The sequence below is a fragment of the Tachypleus tridentatus genome, chromosome 12, assembly GCF_004210375.1.
Source record: "Tachypleus tridentatus isolate NWPU-2018 chromosome 12, ASM421037v1, whole genome shotgun sequence".
Classification (NCBI taxonomy): Eukaryota; Metazoa; Arthropoda; class Merostomata; order Xiphosura; family Limulidae; genus Tachypleus; species Tachypleus tridentatus.
Window position 1 is genome coordinate 20,302,836 of NC_134836.1, and position 13,030 is coordinate 20,315,865.

At 35.4% G+C, this 13,030-nt stretch overlaps 1 long non-coding RNA gene across 1 annotated transcript; it reads left to right on the top strand.

The window, feature by feature from the left end:
* The first annotated feature begins 9,705 nt into the window (after nucleotides 1-9,705).
* Nucleotides 9,706-11,768, top strand: LOC143235101 (uncharacterized). Its single transcript, XR_013018917.1, has 2 exons — nucleotides 9,706-10,302; nucleotides 11,533-11,768. It is a non-coding gene; the product is annotated as an uncharacterized LOC143235101 (long non-coding RNA).
* Nucleotides 11,769-13,030: the final 1,262 nt, after the last annotated feature.

The following is a 13,030-nucleotide window of genomic DNA, read 5'->3' on the forward strand; positions in this document are numbered from 1 at the left end:
AAATCATGTAATCCTACAACATTTAAGAGCTGAATAAAAGAATGACCAATTAAACGGAAAAAAAAGTCATAATAACGTTCACAAGTACTGTCAGTGACTGCAGTATTAATGCATCTCAGAACGGCTGGTATGGGTCACTTGCTATAGTGGCCAATATCAGAAAAATGACTGAAAAAAGCAACAGTACACTGAAAAGACAAAACAACACAGACAGGTGGACTTGCATCATAAACTGAATGGCGTCTATTCCGATAATACAAGCTACAAGAGTTTTGAAACTCATCCATTTTTAAAGACACGTGATTCCTACCAGCACATGTAGTCTTTATCTTTGGATCTATTTGGATGCTCCTTCGGAGGAGATAGTTTATAGGAAATTACTAATCAAGAAATTTAGAAAGACCGCCTATCTCTGTAGAGAAGGGGCTTTCGGATTACCGTTTGTGTATCTGTGTGCGTATCTCACAGCATGTGACTACACTCTGCAACCAATTTATAGGAACCCCAGTCACATAGTTTCCACCTCTCATCCACCCCACCCACTCAGTACCACGACCCTCTCGAACTGTTTGCTGACAAAAGTGTTAAAAGATTCCAGAAGTCAAGTGCATTATGCTTTGCGCTACTGCAAAACCCGTGACCTTTGACATGTAATACGGCGGTAAGAAATTGCTTGTGCTAACCAATTACGATGACAAACATGCGACTAGTACGACAGGTGTGGAGTAATGCGAGTTTCATTGTATTTCCTGAAAAAGCTTTACCACAACCTCTCTTTATATACAAGTATTTATATTTAGTCTGCGAATTTCAGGATAGTATATATATTACTTAAACAGGCTGGAAAATAAAGAAGAAAACCCTAGTACTTCTGCGAACGCCGAGTATATTCTGCCGTTTATTCTATAGCGTTCTCTCCACTTCCTGTTTTGTCTAGTCATTTAGAATGTATGACCTCCACCACTTGATAGACATACACATAGTTCACATGCATGATGTTTCCGCTGTCTTCGAAGTTTCAGAGTATCTCACTTTTCCACTTAGTCTCACAACAAACTACCATAGTTTCTAGGCTTTTCAGGAAAGCCTATTTTGTCTTTGAAAAATAATTTCAAAAGATACCTAAAAAATCAGGTCATTGAGCTTAACTACGCAATACAATATATCTAGCGTTGGCAACTAATTGGCAATACACGAACATAGTACTTAGAGAGTAGTCGATTCATTGACAAACATCGGCTGTGTTCTAACCCTGATGGATCCTTTGTTGCCTTATGCAGTGTCTAAACTTAAAACTATTCGCTTTGACACTAAGTTAGAAATCGCTTGAGTAGCGTTTCACAATTGCACAAGACGTGACTTTAAAACACACCCTCTCATAAATTCAATTTCAGAAATTTAGCCAGATGGAAAGAGATTTATTGCAGTTATATATAAATTTAAGAACAGAAATCTGATGTTCGCTACCAAGCTGACATTCGTTTGAAATCACATTTCAAGGTCATTACATGAAAAAAATAGCATTACGTGCCCAAGACGTTTCAAAGACGTTGTTCACGAATATAAAAGCATTACTAACGTTCGTGTATCCACGATATGTGGGCTATTATAACCCATCGTTTAACTTTCGGCAGCTGGGTAAGAAAAGCAAATGAGCTTTTGCAACGCAGCTGCCCCGTAAATCTTAGCGGCCATAGTTCCTGTTATAGTTAGAATTATGCAACTCAACAACGACCCGTTGTTCGTTCGTCATACAGGAAACAAACGAGTTAGACTTTTTTTTTCTTCTTTTTATTTTACTTGAGACTCTTACAGAAAATACCCCAACACACACAGACAAGAAGGGTGGCTTTCTAGCACTGTATCTATGGGTTAAAATTCGGTCACATGTTATCTGACTATAATAGAATTAACGTCTGACCAATCACGCATAAAGCCTCACACGTTCCGTTTTATACCAATGTAAATATTTGTATGTAATATCAAGGCTTTGTCAGGAAACGTGCAGGTATGAGGTCACTGAAGGAAGTGGAAATTGATTATCTTTTGTTTATTTTATTGTATGCTGTTTCTCATTCACTTTGATATCATAAACCATTTTATTATACCAGAACATGAACGCTAAACATTTGAAATGGTCGAGCTTTTCTCTTTATACTTTTTTTTTTTTTTTCTTATAAGACTACACATGTACCAACAACAAAACTATTACGGTTAAGGCAACGAATTTGTTCGAGTATTTTTTTTCTTCTAAAGTCTAATGTATTGCATCCACGTATAATGACTTATTTTGATTAATGTATATTATGGCCATCTGATCTGTATAGATTTTCGTTCATAATTGAAATGACAGCAGAAGAAACCGGGGGATGACGCAAAGTTTCTTTCAAAACCTCAACACTGAAAACATGTTCGGTTTTTAGAACACAAGTAAAACAGCGTACCCATCGGATATTAGCACTGAACGAAACGTTTTTAGGCGACATGTGGTAATGGCACATAGACGAGTTTTAACGAACCAAAATCTGACAAAGGGAGTAAAGAAAAATCAGAAAAACAAACATAATAATCTGAGGGGCCAGTTTCTACGGTAGTTGAACACTGCCCCATGATTAGAAGAGAGATAAGGCTTTTGGACTTCATGATACAGAGCTGTATATCAACCCGTCTAATACAAAAACATCTCTCCTTTCCCACCAGACAACGAATTCTCAGTTTTATTAAGTAATTAATTATGTGTAGAATGTTTTCTGTTAAGAATGCCCTCCTTACTCTTGTTACAGTCAAGGCTGTCCATGATTTGATCCATTGTGAAGAGAAGACATATATTGCCTAGATTTGTTTCTCCTGGGGTTTTGTGATGGTGTGAGAATATTTGTGTGCGTTTGGAGAAATAGATTAATATCCGTGTGTGTACGAATAGACAGCTTTATATCTGTATGTGAGTATGTGGTGTATGTGGACAGACAAATTACTATATATTTCTCTGTGTGGATAAACGTTTTAATATTGTATACGAGTATATGGATTAGTGTTAATGTGTGGCTTGACAGGCCAATATTGATATGTGGTTAGACTAATACATTTTATGAATGGGAATTGACAATAGATATTGCGTAATATGCGACCTTATATAAGTGTGAGCAAATATATTTGTATTTTTAAAGGACGCATTGACAAACTAATGTCTGTGTGGAAAGAAATATTTATGTTTGTGTATGATGGATAGCCAGATTAATACGTAAGAGGTAAGATAAAGATAGACTTATATTTAAGTACACTTTACAGTCTAATGCATATGTATGAAACAAATCTATATTTATTACTGTGGACAGACAGATTAATGTCTATGTATCGTTACACAAGTTTAGATTCCCCGTGCATGTTTGCACGTATAGATGGATTTAATCATGTTTGTATATGTAAATACAGATTTAATTTGCCAGTCATGTTTGTGTATATAATATATATTAGTTTGTTTTAACTTAAAAAACAAGCCGAAACAAAAACGCTACACTAATTTAAAATATCCCAGGGTACAAACTTTCATGTGGGATTTTTTTAATTAGTACAGCTTTTTTGTTTTATTTATTTTTGCTTTGGCTTGTTTTAAAGTTATAACAAACTCGTATAATTAGTCAGAGGTTTGGATTTTCTCTTTTTAATACAGTCCTGCCTTGTGATTTTGTTTGTTTAACTTTATCAAAATGTATCACACACACAGAGATTTAATTTACCTGTCAGGTTTGTATGTATATACAGAATTAATTTGCCAGTTTCGTAAATTAAAGTTCACAGTGCCTTCTACAGGAATAAAAGTAACTACAAATTAACTTTTTTTTTTCCAGCACGGACTTATTTAACTTCAAATAAACCCAGTGAAGACGTGACTATTTGTACTTAAAGTTGTATACCGAGATCATGTTAATCCCGAGAAACAATGTAAACAAGAAAACTAAACACAGACAAGACAAACATATTTCATCACAAAGCCTTATACAAAAAACATAAATTAAAGAACGAATATTTAATATTCATATTTAGATAAATATTGTGAAATATAAGAAAGGCAAAGGTTAATGAAACAGCTCAAAACGAAAATATTGTTTAATTTAATGATTGTTTCAGAAATTCTCGCAAAGCTACACAATAACTTTCTACGTACAGCCTCCTCTAATGTCAAATTGATAATCTAGAGGAAAGAAGGGAGTGATTCAATAGCACTTACTCCCAAATCTTGACCTATTTGTTTCTGATATTCGAGCAAAGCAATACAAGGACTTCCTGTGTATAGCCTTCCCTAATGTTAAATATACAGATTAGAGGGAAAGCAGGAAGTGATTCGACAGTACTTAGCGCCATATCTTTAGCTGTTCTTGTCTCATCCAATAATGAGACTTGACCATCAATCTTATAAAGCACAAACGGCTTCGAAGTGTGAGGCGTGTTTTTGAGGCAACGTGTCGTGAACCATGGATTTGCCAATTCACAATCTAAACGCACTAACCAATAAACTACGTTCGACCTAAAGTTATATATCTGATTCAGATAGTTTTTGTGTGTTATTTGTGAAAAATTGAAAGAGTCCTTCCGCGAGGCGCGAGAAGAAAACTTAAATTCATGATAATAAAGAATAAATTGAATGTCTGTAGGATGTGATAGATAATAAACGTTCTTGAATTAATACTTTTCTCCGATTTGTTCTTTATTATCATTTATTTAAAATTGTTTAATTTCTAAATTCATGCAACAACTATGGTGCACCGAGTGATAAAGCCGGTCAACTGCAAGTTCACAACGCTAAAATAAGGAATTCGATTCTTCGCGGCGGACAGTCCGGAAACAGCCTATTGTGGTACTTTGCTTGAAAAAAACAAAAACACAGCCGCGTGATGCCTTTCCGCCCAAAAGGATGACCCTGCGATTGGAAAATGCGTTTATTAAAAATACGTAAATAACAAAACAATTCTACCGAAATGTGTGGTAGTTCTGATCGATGATGCAAAAAATTTGTTATGGCGCCACCACCTCTAATTTTAAGTACGAGTTTTGTTGCAATTATGTTTAAGCAAAGCAATGTTCGATATTATCTAAATATACCTGAATGAATAACTTAATTCAAATACTAGGAAATACAAAACATTTGCGGTCAAATTGGTATATTTATTGCAAGAGTACTTCTATAGTAATACATAATAATTCTAATTGCAGACAGCCAAACGTGTAGGTTCGCTGCTTAAAAGTCTTTACCAAGTACGGCTTATATTCGATAAAGAGATAAATTAAAACTGTAACTTGTGCATGTTTATTTTTGCTTTACTGCACTTAACACTGTCAGTAAATAATTTTAATAATATTCTACGACTTAACGTCATTCTTTTTTAAAACACTGATCAGCTTTTAATATGTTGCCGTACCAAAAGTCTGCGAAAATATATTTACATCCACCATTTTTCATCCGTTGAAAAGCTCGCGCATTTTCAGGACTTAAGTAAAAGATTTCAGCTATATAACTTCGGGGATTTTATTTTAAAATTTAGTTTATATATGGCTTTACCACATCCGACTACAGCTGTATCATTTACAAATGGATCTAAGTCGTTTTTTTTGGTGAAGTTTGTCAAAATAATTACCGTCAAATCACAATCACTACAAAAGGCTTATTGTATTACGAAAACAACAAAAATCGGTCTATATTCACTAATAAAGCAGTGTGTTTTCACATAAGTAAGCCGTCGACATGTTTAGAACATATATATCTGGTTCACGGAAAATTATCAAAATTCGACGTGTAATTTTTCCGTTGATAGACTTACAGCTGGAGAACTTTAAGATAGCCTTTTGTGGAATAATATCCTGTAGTGAGATTGTTAAACGACGTAGAGCCAAAGTACAGCTTATTTTGAAGAGAGAAATCAACATTTTCTAAGCTGGGGTAAAAACTCGCACACAAAACATAAAACGAAATCGGTAGTAAGGCTTTCATCTGCTTAGTGAAAACTGTAGTTAAAGTAACGTGAGACTTTACAACACACTGCAGTACAGCATAATATATTTCCTGATATTATTAACGATACAAAAGCTGAGTATATTGTCTGATTTCATCAACGAAAAATTATATGAGAATGATGATGGCTCAAAAACTTCCAGCCAAGCTTCGAAATTAAAAACTACTTTCACAGAAACGATGGCCGAAGAAACAGAAAACAAAACAATGCCTGTCAAGTCTTCCAATTGTTGTCTGCTTAAACGTGGTCTTAAGTATGGACGTCTATCAACAGTGGAGAACGTTTGTTAAGATATATGGTTTAAAATTGATCTCTCCATCCTTTCAAAAAACACACCAAAACAAAAACTGCGATGTCGCTTAACAGTGCATAACCAAGATCATCACAGTGAGGGTTATTAACCATGAAGGGAGTAATTCCAAAGTAAGCACGGGATCTGGAACATCATACTGGGGAGTTTACGATTTTGTCTATGAAAGGACGAGTTTCAGTTAGCTAAATATGATTTTTTTTATTATGTCCTTTCAAGTTGATGGATTTTCTTTAAAATAAATTTGAGCATTTTTCAGACACTCTTAATGTTGGACTTTTTTGTTTTTTAACAGTTGTGTCTGAAATAAGTTCTAAATTTCCAGTTTTACTTTAGGTTGCAACTATGCATAAAGAGAATGAAAGAAATATTTAATTGCCTTAATCACTGTTAGACTAAATGTCCAACATAGGAAACTTTTTTCAAAGTTGAGAGTACAAATGGTTATAACCGGTATATTTTGGCTTTGTAACGATGTTCCATTACAAAAAACCAAAACAAAAAACACACACAATGAAGACAAGTACGAAACAGTGGCTTAAAGATATAATGATAGCAAACAACAACTGTTGAATATGCAAATTAATGAAGGATCACAGAATTGAAATATTTGTTTGAAGACTGAAAAATTAACCTGAATAAAATATAGGTCCACACACGTTTTATAACAGTGAGACAACAACAACGTTTAGATCCATACAAGCGATACAGTAACATTCAACTATACAAATCATGGAAAACTAGTACAAGATGCTCACCATCACTTTATTTGAAAGGTTTGTACACATTAATACAGTGTCATAACGTTGCAGATGCGAGCTTTGGTATCAGACAAAGGTAAAATTTTTAACATCACATTATTTAGTTCGCGGCGATTTCCTAACCTTCGATAATGGAAATCCGTCATGAATGTCTTAAATACCGGAGAAGTGTGATAAAGAAAGAAATCTTTACGAACAGAAATATTCATAAAGCGAGTCTGTTAAGTGACAACATTTCATAGAAGAGAATTCTCAATGCCTTCCACTGAAACGGAAAAGCTCGCACGAAAGAGAACTCTCCTGTCCAAACACCATTACATTAAAACTGGACATATCTTCTGATATTTTTAACAACATAAAATAAACAAGTATATGTAGGTAATGAAGAATCACAAACAAAACATTCACAAGCTTCCAGTCACACCTCTGGATCAACGACTGTTTCCATAACAAAGACGTCTGAAGAATTTGATACCAGAGCAATTCCACTCAATGCATATCTGTCTGTTATTGTAGCTTGCAATCTGCTAAAACCTTGCCTCTAGAGCCAACATCCACGCACATTCGAAACATTTGCAAGTGAGCCAGTATGCCAGGTCTAAGACTAACCTCACCTATCATCGGTGGGTTAAGGCGTTCGACTCGTAATCTGAGGGTCGCGGGTTCAAATCCCGGTCGCACCAAACATGCTTGCCTCTTCAGCCGTGGGGGCGTTATAATGTTACAGTCAATCCCACTATTCGTTGGTAAAATAGTAGCCCAAGAGTTGGTGGTAGGTGGTGATGACTAACTGCATTCCTTCTAATCATACCCTGCTAAATTAGAGACGGCTAGCGCAGATAGTCCTCGTGTAGCTTTGCGCGAAATTCAGAAACAAACAAATCACCTATCATCGTACGTAAAAATTGTTGCAGTAGCAATTGCGGTGTTAGATAGTAGTGCTTAAGTACGACCATAGGAATAGACGCAATTTACAATTGAAAAGGTATATTCAAGAGCAGTGCGGGACCTGGAACATCCTTTCTATAAAGTACAAATTAACCTCGACGCAATAAAGGTTCTACAACAACAAAGCAATGAAGTAGACTTATTTTAGAGATCCTATAACAATAATTCGTTAACGTATTATTGCATAACTCGTGTAATAAAGAATACCATTTACAGATCATGTACCAACAGTGGAATAATGATTTTATCAAAGGCCCCGAAATAGCGCTAGAATAACGTATGATCATATTACAGGACCTTCAATATAGAAAACTAAAGGCAGATTATTTTAAAAAGCCTTCAGTGGTAAACTACACCTCTAGTAAAAATCTTCCGAACAACGTACAATAAAATATTAGTCCTGCAACATAGCTATAGTAAAAGACAAGTGTTAAAATTGTGCAATTGGGATACAGTAAAAAAATAAATCTCGAGGTCCTACAATAGATTGACAGTGAAGAGCAACTGCAAAAAGAAAAGAAAACAAGTGCAAAAATCTTGCAACAACAGAATAATATAAGGAATAAATACGTCCTGCTACTGTTTGTTTGTTTGTTTGGGAAATTCGCACAAAGCTACTCGAGGGCTATCTGTGCTAGCCGTCCCTAATTTAGCAGTGTAAGACTAGAGGGAAGGCAGCTAGTCATCACCACCCACCGCCAACTCTTGGGCTACTCTTTTACCAACGAATAGTGGGATTGACCGTCACATTATACACCCCCACGGCTGGGAGGGCGAGCATGTTTAGCGCGACGCGGGCGCGAACCCGCGACCCTCAGATTACGAAGCGCACCCCTTAACGCGCTAGGCCATGCCAGGCCTTCGTCCTGCTACTGAAAAGGGTTACGAGTCGTGTTATACTAGTGGCTCTACACATTTTTTTTCTCAGAATATCCGAAAAAATATACACGATGACGTAAATTGATCGCAAAAGTTTCTATTTTAATACAAGAAATTTCAGTCTGTTTGTTTTAAAATTTTCAAGCAAATTTCTACAAATGACTACCATGTTAGCAGTCGTCTCCAACTTTGAAACCACAGACGAAAGAGAAGATACTTTACCAATACCACCCACCGCCAACTTTTGAGTAACTCTCATTTAAATGAACAGTAATATTTAATCTTCAGACTTACAACGCATCCACAGGGACTATTTTTGTAACAACGAGCTGGCCACGCCTAGACCAAAGTCAGAATACGTTTATCAAAATATGAAATAAAATTGTGATTTAAATATGCATTAAGAGTTATCATGCTAATTTGGATTTGAAAACTGGACGTGTCATGACATAGCAATCTTTTACAGGTGAATATACCTTTTAAGCAGAGCGTAACATTTTTGATGTCCTTCGATGGCATAGCAGTAAGCTTAAGGGATTATAGCGCTAAAATTCATGGTTTGATTCCCGCAATGGATGCATCATAGACCATAAACAGCCCATTACAAAGTTTTATGCTTAAGAATGCACTTTTTTTCCGCACGTCAAATTCATATAATTAAATATCGACATAAAAGTCTATAATACATAAATTAGGATTGTATTTATAACTACACGATGTCATGCAATATCCGACCTGAACTCAAAATTGTACTTTCTTACCTTGAACATTTGCTAGAAGTTTCCTAAATATCCTCATGATTCGACTCCACGTACAGCTATGTTACGTATATTACTTTAAAAACCTTCAGCGTATCATTCTTCGCTACAGATTGGGGTCTCTTAATAACGTGTGGCGTAGCTTTCGTCTGAAATTATTGTATCTCAAGTCTACCGGAGAGCAACTATTTGCCAGAATCCCCCTACACATGGAACTTCAGTAACGAGGAAATTTTAGATCTCAGTGAAGGAGTAACAAACAGCGGTTTTCCTGCCATCTGGTGGAAAAGTAACAGGTTGGTTACTGTATAAGATCGAATATGACTGTGGTCCGTAAGGACAGTTATTATTATTTGTATTTACTTATTCTACTCTCCAACCATTAGATGTTTCAGTCTACTTTTCATACGGGTTACCTCAAACGCAACGTTTTAGAAATACCACTCGTAGAAACACGCAAGGTGACGACTGTCGGTTTGAAGCGCACGGCAGGAAGAAAGCAAGAAACAGAACTGTGAAGTTCATATTCCTCTGAGCGGAAGGGGGGTGGTGGTTTCAGTGGCAGCAAAGCATGAGGGGGGGGGGAGCAAAAGAAACGGTTTGAATATATTCCCTGCCAGAAGCTTCACTAAAAGAGAGTGAGTCACGAGATAATTCAAGGGTACAGTTACTGGTATTTGTTACTCGATATTGTTATTTATATTGAAAAGTATTGTTTGAATATTATAATTGCTGTATTTTTAACTAGTTCTTATTTTATATATTTATTTATTAATATTGGTGTAAAGTCCTGGCCAGACATTTGTTTATTAACTCTGTTGAATTCACTTCTAGGTGTTGTTATTGTGAATAATTTGTGTTTTCGTTTTTGACCCCTGAATGTAGCGACGTGTTCATTTTAGACCGTTACAACGGGGCTTGAAATAGAAACGTAAGGATGAGACCAAAAAGCTATCCACGCATTACACTTAACACAAACGAAAGAAGACATGTTGTTAACTTAATATATGTATATTAAAATCACACACACATACCCTTGACTGACCAACCACACATGAGAATACAGACACACACGATGAAAGGAAATACTACCATCTTCCTGTGCTGCACACAAACACACATGATCCGCCCCTGTGTATATTTTATACATGCACAGGTCTTATATAATACGTAAACTCATCTTTTTCTTTCACGCAGTTGAAAGTTTATTGAGTTAGATTTCCAACCAGTTTTTGGTTTTTTACCCTTAACTCCAGTAAGGCTAAGAATCATCCGCTATCGTTATTTCCTACTGTCGCTTTTATGCACCAGTCATATAACACGATACCAACTGGGACTTGTAACTAGAGGTATTTAAAAATTGTGGATAAGAATGCTGTCACGGGCGACATAATCCACACAAACGTATCTTCTTCTGTTGATCAGACAAATTGGTTTACTGTTACAAAGTCGCTGCTCAGTCCACTGATGTAGAACAGACAACTTAGTCTATGTGCCACTTGTTGTTTTGTGTTTATCCATCAGAAGCTTCTGCACAAGCTCAAGTTGACGGAGACTGAATATTAATTCAGTGTGTTTTCGAGAGAACCTCCAGTTAAATATATGCATAATTCGATTGGGTCTAAGAACCACATCCTGAAATGGTTGTTACTGGAATACAAGCTGTCCTATAAAAATATGAATGACTTTTATTGCTGTTCTTTTTGTTGTTGTTGTTAAGAAATATTACGTGCAAGTCTTGGTTTCAGTTAACACTTAGTGTACTGTTGTAAAACAGAAAACAGAAAAAAAAACACTTTTATGTATCCTTTAACTCAAAGATGGATTCTCATTCTCTTTTCTTTCATCTCTACACACACATCGAAAAGAATTTGAAAGAAAGAAACAAGCAAAAACGTCAACTAACTCATTAACATGATGTGAAAACAAAAGGGAGAAAGAAGTTTCTTAAACACCGGAAGTCTGTGGATAACGTGGAATGACGTCACACGTAGAAGTGAAAGCGCGCACGTGTGTGTGTATATGGGCCATATTCCGTAAAGAGCATTTCGAACAGCGATGTTATTCTGTATTAGAGGTAAAATGAATAAAGATTTGCTTGTTAGGGGTTCTGTGTGCTTTATGATTCAAACTTTAAAATATATACTTATAGAAGTGAATATTTTACTATTTAACCAGTCTATAGTTTTCCTACGTTTGATTCTAATTTTAATAATCGGAATAACGGTATTCCGATTAACGATAATCGACAGTGAATTTACCTTATAAAAAAACAAAGAAGCTGAATGTTAAGATAAAATATAATATGCACATACAATTACTAGATCAAACTCTATTGAGTCCTGCGTGTTATCAACAGATACCAAGAACTGGAACTGACAAAAAGAAAGAACGACCAAACAAGTTGACTCACTTCTACCTCACAGTAAAGCATTAACCAAAGCTTTGGAAATCTGTGTAAATAAATATATGCACACACACCTATAAGAGTACATATAATATTCATGTCAACAGCATCATAATTTATTTCCCATTTAGCAACAATAACTCGCAATCATGAATGTCAATGAAAACATTTACCTTCTTTTTATTTTTATCGTAAGCACTCTTAAATTTAAAGTTGAACGTCTTTTCCTTTCAACGCCTTTCTTCTAGAAATAGTAAATATATCATTTCCGGTTCTGTGTAAAATGGTCAGAAAGAAAACTGTTAATCGGCCGTGTAGATCCATGAAATGTAACTTTATTCACAGTTATAGATCACTTGAATAGCTCTACAAATTTTCATAACTGCCTGTTTTCTGGAGATCGCCAGAAGACAAGGGTTAATAATTACTTTGTACCGTCATATATAAAAAGAAAAGAAAAAAGTTATTTAATTACTTTCACTGTGACGCGACTACTGCAATGTGCTGAAAACTGAGTTACTCAATTTTACTGTGACACAAATATCGTAATCAAAAATAAACTATTCACTTCTGCTTTTACACAACTGTTGCAGTATTCTAGAAACTAGTAAAGAATACGTTGAGGTTAAGGCCATAAGTTAAGAGAGGAGTGTCATACTGAGCTAACTAGGGTTAGGTACTGGAATTCAACCAAATACAGCTAATTTTACTTAGAAAATCCTTATCCATAAGCCAATACTATGTGTGTTCTATCATCCAGCTCATTTAATCAGATCCTCAGATGACAGTAGATTTCAATAGGGAATAGTAGTCAAAACAGGGAAGGAACATAAACTACAGTATATATACTTCAGAAGAAAAGACAGTATCGAATGGAGAATTCTGAGGTCTTATACATACGTAAAACAGTGAAATGTTGCGAAAATAGGTTTATTCACAATGAGAATAATTTTACGGGT